Source organism: Phyllobates terribilis, unplaced genomic scaffold, assembly GCF_046119375.1.
Source record: "Phyllobates terribilis strain yellow unplaced genomic scaffold, ASM4611937v1 Scaffold_11__3_contigs__length_659146591, whole genome shotgun sequence".
NCBI classification, from domain to species: domain Eukaryota; kingdom Metazoa; phylum Chordata; class Amphibia; order Anura; family Dendrobatidae; genus Phyllobates; species Phyllobates terribilis.
This window is the reverse complement of record NW_027362771.1, coordinates 611,185,693-611,192,952: the sequence shown is the minus strand read 5'-3', so window position 1 is coordinate 611,192,952 and position 7,260 is coordinate 611,185,693. Positions and strand designations below refer to the sequence as shown.

Here is a 7,260-nt window from a genome sequence, read left to right as displayed (position 1 = left end):
GATAGTTCATGCTCTTTTAACTTTTCTAAAGAGTTTTCTCATTCAGATATTCAATAAATTTTTGCCTTTTTTTTCAGCACTTTATTTTTATATCTTATTTAAATCTACACATAAATATTGTCTCCGAAATCAATACAGTGAGAGTAAAAATTGCATGCCATATGGAGCAACAGTATGACATCTGATTTTTATGGATACATTATAAATCTGTGGCATAGGAAACTAAATGATCCTGTAAAAGATTAAAAGCTGCTGAGTAAGAAAACGGATTGTACACGGATAGCACAAGGATTACAAGTGAGAAAAAAAATGTATACGCTAGTGTGAGCAAACCCTAAAATTGTCATGTATCTGAGTCGAAAAGACATACATTCCTAAAATATCTTGTAAGAAAGTGTACATTTATCTTAGGAATCACTTCCTAAAAGTGAATAGACAATATTTTTGATCTTGTAAGAAAAGTACAAGGCACTGCTGAGATTCGAACTCAGGATCTCCTGTTTACTAGACAGGCGCTTTAACCAACTAAGCCACAGCGCCAGACACTTATATCTTTCTGAATAATAGCTTAACAGGAGATCGTGAGTTCTAGTCCCGGTAGTGCCTGGTCTTTAGTTTGAGGTGACTATGATGACAGTATTTAACCCCTTCTCATTATCTCAATTTTCCATTTTTGTGCTTTTCTTTTCTCCTCTCTTTCTTCCAAGAGCCATAATTTTGAATTTTTCTTTTGATAGAGCCATATGTGGTCTTAGTTTGCACGGCGAGTTGTACTTTTCAATGACAACATTGATTTTATCATGCTGTACTGGAAAGTAAGAAAAAGTAAGACAGTAAGAAAAAGAAAAAGTGAGGCACAATTCTGAAAAAGTGCATCTACCCCAACATCTGCCATAACAGCATAGATACAATGGTTTGATTGCCTCTTATTGCATTTTTTTAGGTGGTGCGGAGGCCAAAAAAAATTGCAATTCTCTCTTTTATTTTTTTTCTCCTTACGCCTTTTACTCATCTTTTTTAATTAGTTTTATATTTGGCTAGACTGGACTTTTATGGATGTAGCATTACCAAATATGTGCAATTTCATAGGGGAAAAGGTGGTGATTTCAGCTTTTTATTTCTTCAAATTTTTACAAATTCTTTCATTTACTTTTTTACTGTATTTAGTAGTTTTTCTAGGGGACTTTTATTTGTAATTGTCGCATTGCTTCCACTATAATAATAATTTTTTATTTATATAGCACAGACCAGACATATTCCGCAGCATTTTACAATTAAGCGGGGACATGTACAGACATTACAGAGTAACACATAATTCACCAGTTACAGGAGGATTGAGGGTCCTGTTCACAAGCTAGAATCGTTAAGAAAATGAGTGGGGGGGCTTGTCAGGCATGGTCCAGTCATTATTAATATTTCTATTTTTTCTACTTAAATTGTAACACTATGATCTCCCATTACTTATTTAGCAGACTCATCAAGTATTTTTCTAATTGATAATGTTATGTGTGTTATGCCGTGAAAATAAAAATACTTGCTGAAACTCTTGTAAAATTCAAATTTCACAAGAAATCTTAAAAGAGGCAGAAGGATCCAATTTTCCTTACTTCTGAGTATTGCTAGTTTTGAATTACTGAGACTTGTGAATAAAAAATAAACAAATATAAAGTTAAGAAATTAGCGAAAAACAGGTCCCACTGAGATTTGAACTTGGATCGCTGGATTCAAAGTCCAGAGTGCTAACCATTACACCATGGAACCAGATGGTGCACCTGTGAATATGAATTATCATTTGCATTTACATTCTATAAGACATCTACTTTTATTAATATATATATATATATATATCGCAAGCAAAAGTGTGGAGTATCTCAGAAACATTCTATAATGTATTTACTTATGCATTTTCTTCTTGTATTTTCACTACTTTTTATTAGTTTATATATTTATATATTTTGTTCACACTTGTTCTGCATTAACACTTTGTGATTCCACACTCCTTGACAACATTTCACAGTTTACATTTTTTTCCATATCGATTGATATATTCACATATATTCATAGTTTTATTATATTTATTACATTAATTTAGATTGATTTTTGTTCTCGCATTCACTCATATGATTTTTAGTTTAGGTACACACTGTTATGATCTACAACATGAACTAAGGAAAGATAGGGGAAGGCTGTCCCTACAGTAAGACTAAGCTGAATCCCTACCTTGTAGCGGGCTGCCTGTTCCTAGCGAACAGACCTGCCTTAGTCCTCGGCTAGTCTGAACGGAGACCTATAGCATAAGGGGAGGGGTCCCTAAAAGAACTAAGGACTGGGACAAAAAATGGGACACCTCCTAAACAGAGAAGTAGTTGCAGAACACAAAAATACAAACAGACAAAAAGGTACTAAAGGTCCCAGAAGGACCAAGCGAACTGACAGAGATAGGCACAGAAGCACGTGGCTAGATAAGCAGAAAAAAACTGAAGTCCAGCACAGCCAAAAGGGCGGAGCTGGAATATAAAGGCAAATGGTCACATGACCGCAAAACACAAGAAGGAAAAAAAAAAACAGGAGGGTTCTAACACACACAGTGTTACACTTTTCACACTACTTTCACTATTTATAACTGGTCAACTGTGCCAATAAAGAGTCTTCTCTGCAGATATGATGCCATCCCCAGATGAAGGCATTGTGCCAAAACGCGCATCGGGGTTTGGTACCACATCCTGTAAGTGGTAATTTCTACTCTGTTATGCTGATTTTCATCTCATCTGCACTTTCTTAACCATTTACTTGGCTGTATCCTCTATTTTGGACTTTGTCTGTCATTCAATGTATTAAAAGCAGTAGGATTGTTACCATATAAATCTTTACAAACTTATATCCTGTCAATACGTTTTGTTTTTTGCTCTGATAAGACATGGTTTCATATTCTATTTAAATAATCTGCCAACCTAATGGTATTATATTTTTATTGTGCATATGACAAGATATTGAATTTTGCTTTTTACTTCCCTTGTTTGGAACTATTTTTACTAAGTGAGTTTTTATTTATCTCCAGCTTTGTCTGTTTGTTTGGTGTGTTGCCACCTGCTGGTTCTCCATTTTTTAACCATTTTTATTTGGTATTTTATTTATAACTGAAAATGACATTACTATTAGACCTCATCTTGATTTTCTATTCCTTTGCCATATCGATGAGGAGGAAAGTATCCTTTCACCCTCTAGTGTCAAAATGTCATCAGATTAGGTGACCAATGGAATTATCACATATTCGGGCCTCACTTTATGCTCATTCTCCTGTTTAATCATCCAAACTCTTTTGGTCAACTAATGGGACAACATCTTGATAGAGAAAAGAGTAACAATAGTTTCCTTTGAGTAAAGAAGGCAAAGTCAAAGGATGAATGAATTTCAAGGACACAAAAGGAGAGAGTAAGAAAGTGATTGAACCTTTTGTACTTTTTCTTAATCTTCTATCAAAAGCATATATTTTTTAATCACTTTAGTCATGATTCAATTTTTCACACGCCTCGAACAAGTGAAAAATTTTGGAAACACATCAGGTAGCCGTGGCCGAGAGTTCTAAAGAACTGAATTACCAACTGCTGCCAACTGATTTATTTATTTTTTTTGTTGGGGAGGGGGAAATATACTTGATGATGATGCTAAATATATCACAAGAGATGACATTGAAAAACTGTACAATAAAAAAATAAATAAAAATAAAACAGCCCCAAAAATATCTGCAGGCAGCAATGGGTTTCAAACTCACGCCCCCAAATAGACTGGAGGGAAAAAATTCAACATGGCCGATTCCCACCTTCAGTATTTGGTCAGAATTTCTCACTGTTAATAACGCCAGGGTTGTGGGTTTGATCTCTGTTTGAGCCAGATTGTTATTGTTATTTTATTTTTACTACCCTAAATAAGGTGTAGTAGTAATAATAATAATAATAATAATAATAACAATAATTTTATTTACCCAGTGCCATCAAATTTTGCAGCACTTTATAATTATATTTAATTTACATGTAATAGAGTCAATACAAAGTAACATATGGTTCAACAGTTACAGGAGTGAGGGCCCTGCTCGTAAGCTTACAATCTATTAGGAAATAGGGGGACACAATACGTAGAATGTGCTTGGTATAGGAAGAAAAAACTACAAAAAAATTATAGATACACATGCAGGTAGTATAAAATAATTACTATAAATTCAAGGAAAAATCCCTACTACCACCAGATGTGCACATGGAATGAGGAATTAAGACTCCTCGGGAAATTTACATAAATTGCTTACAAAGAAAAAAAGGCCAAAATAAAGAGTCCAAGATGAGTGTACAATATATTAATTTTGTTTTGTAAAGGTTTACATATGATGGGGTGGGAAAGAAACACCTGAAAAAAGTGGACACAATTCCAGATAGCAATCACAGAAAATCACCATAAAAATCACCATAAAACAGTATATATATATATATATATATATATATATATATATATATAAATCCAGAAAAGTGCATTAGTGCATAAAAATCAAAAATATATATAGCAAAATAGTAGGTGAATTATTATTATACTAAAGAAAACCCAAAGTTAGTAAAGTGCTTGTGCATGGGTCCCTGTATAGGATATGCAAAATATAATAGCCACAGGGTTTGTCAGGACAATGTCACATGTCACATAGAACTATAGTGAGACTGTATCAATCTATGGCATTGTGGCATAATGTGATCTAAATTAGATTGTCCACCCTGACAAGGTGGGTGGAGGGTAGGGTGGTAGACTGAAATGAGGGAGGAAATATAGGGTGGTGATGAACTGTGGAGTGCTTTTTTGGTGAGAGAGATAAGTTTTAATTGTACTCTCTAATGGATGGGCAACCAGTGAAATGGCTGGCAAAAGATGGAGTCATCAGTGTAGTGGCTGAGCAGAAATAAAACCCTGGCTGTTGCATTCAGGCTGGGATTGGAGAGGAGAAAGTTTTGTTAGATGGAAACCGATCAGTATAGAGTTGCAGTATCCAGACGAAAGTTAATAAGAGCAACAGTAAGGCCATGTTCACTTGGTCAGTATTTCACATCAATATTCGTAAGCCAAAATCAGGAGTGGAACAATCAGAGGAGAGTGTAATAGAACCACATCACCACTTCTACATTTTTTATCCACTCCTGGTTTTGGCTTACAAATACTGATGTGAAATACTGACCAAATACTGAATGTGTGAACGTGGCCTAAGAGTTCTTTCAGCTTCAAAGGTGAGAAAATTCTAGATTGAGTTGGATTCTAGAAATTATTTTAAGATGCAGGTAACATAAGTAAATGAGCGTTTGGTTATAGGGCACTTCCACCGATCAGAGACAGAACTAAGTGATGTACGGGGAGGAACACAATAGCCCCATACTTTACTTAGTGGCCACTGCACAGTATTACACTTTATCTCCCACAGTGGTTGTCCCATGCTCATTTCTTGGCAAATTCACATCGGCCAATAAAGTCTGTATTTGAAGAATGATCATTAATATGATGGTTGTGTCTACAGGAGCTTGCGGTTACATACAGCTGGACTGTCACTCATGGCTTTTTAACTCATTATTTTATGCAGTTTATGAATGTGTAATAAAAACGCTACAAAAATCCTGAAATAATCGAAATAACGCCGATTTGAAGAAAAAAATGCTTAAATGGTTCAGATCTGCAAAAAATAAGCAAAAAATGACTGAAATGCAGAAAATCTCATTTATTTTGCTGGTACTGAAGAATGCTGTGTTTTTTTCCACTAGAAAAATGTAGCAAAAAGAACAAGTCCTAAGTATGAAAACTGCACATGAGTGGTCATGTGACCATGCAGAGCTGAGTCTTGACAGTGAGTATATTACATGCTGTTAGGATTTGCCATGCTACAGTGCTGAATTCCATAACTACTGAACATATATACGGAAATAATACTCATTTACTTGTCAGATGCAACAACAGCTTGCTGATGTAGTCATAGGTAGTGTGGCTGAGCGGTCCAAGGTGCTGAATTAAGGCCCCAGTCTCTTCAGAGGTGTGGGTTTGAATCCCACCACTGCCAACAAACTTTGATTCTGGCCTGTTTTGTTTGTTTTTTACTTTCTTTTCTTAATGTACAGTTTTTCAATACGGTCTTCTGTGATTTACTTACCATCGTCATCAATAATTTCTAATTGGTAATTTTATGTGTATTTTCCCTCCAGTCTTTTTTCCGCTCATAAAATCTAAAAATTATTTCTATGAAAATGATAAGAAATATGAGGGTCAGTCAATAAGTAATGCCTCCTATTTTTTTCTCCTTTTAATTGGCAAGAAATTCAAATGCAATTACATGGGTTGAAAACCACAACAATAACGATTAATTTGTCACTTTTCAATATAATCTCTATCCATCTCGACAGTCTTGGTCCACCGTTTAATAAGGGCATGTATTCCAGCATGATAAAAATCATGGTCTTGCTTCCTAAGCCATTGATGCATGGTCTTTTTCACGGCCTCCTCATCCTCAAAGTGAATCCCACGATGAGCTTCTTTTAGTGGCCCGAACAGATGGAAGGTCACCACGAATGATGTCATCGACTCACTGAATGTTGCTTAGAGTCACTGCGGTTACTGGCCTGCCACTCCGCGTTTTGTCAGCCAACGGTGATGGCCCTTCAGCTGTGTTACAGCAATGAACCCATCGTCTAACAGTACTGACATCCACTGTTGCATCACCATACACATTTTTCAGTCTCTCATGAATTCGAATGGGCGTTTCACCTTCTGCATGCAAGAATTCAGTCACAGAAGGTTGTCTAATACGAACATCGATGTCAGCCATTATGAAAATGGATACAGTCCTGCCACCTGTTGGTGCAGGAAGTTGCCATTGCTGTGGATTGTAGAAGAAGGTTTGAGGAATTGTGCCAAATTCGAATATTTAACATAACTACCTTATTTAAGGAGAAAAAAAATAGAAGGCATTACTTATTGACTACCCTCGTATATGATCTATTTATTTAATTTGCATTTAATGACCAAAAAGGACTGCTAAAAAACATTTTAAATTGCTTTCCCTTTTCCGTTAAAAGTATTTTTATATATTGGACATACCTTTTTCAACATGGGCAGGACAAGAAACAGCAATTTAAACAGGTAGTAATTCCTTATTTGCTGACTTCCTCTTCAACTGGGAGTAGCAGGGGGATTTTTGCCTCCTGCCTGAATGGCATAGATGACTTGGTCTCCTAGGATCCAATAGCT

General features: G+C 35.6%; 1 non-coding gene across 1 annotated transcript; it reads right to left on the bottom strand.

Moving 5' to 3' along the window:
- Window positions 1-466: 466 nt before the first annotated feature.
- Window positions 467-540, bottom strand: TRNAT-AGU (transfer RNA threonine (anticodon AGU)). Its single transcript has one exon. It is a non-coding gene; the product is annotated as a tRNA-Thr (tRNA).
- Between the last annotated feature and the right edge of the window lie 6,720 nt (window positions 541-7,260).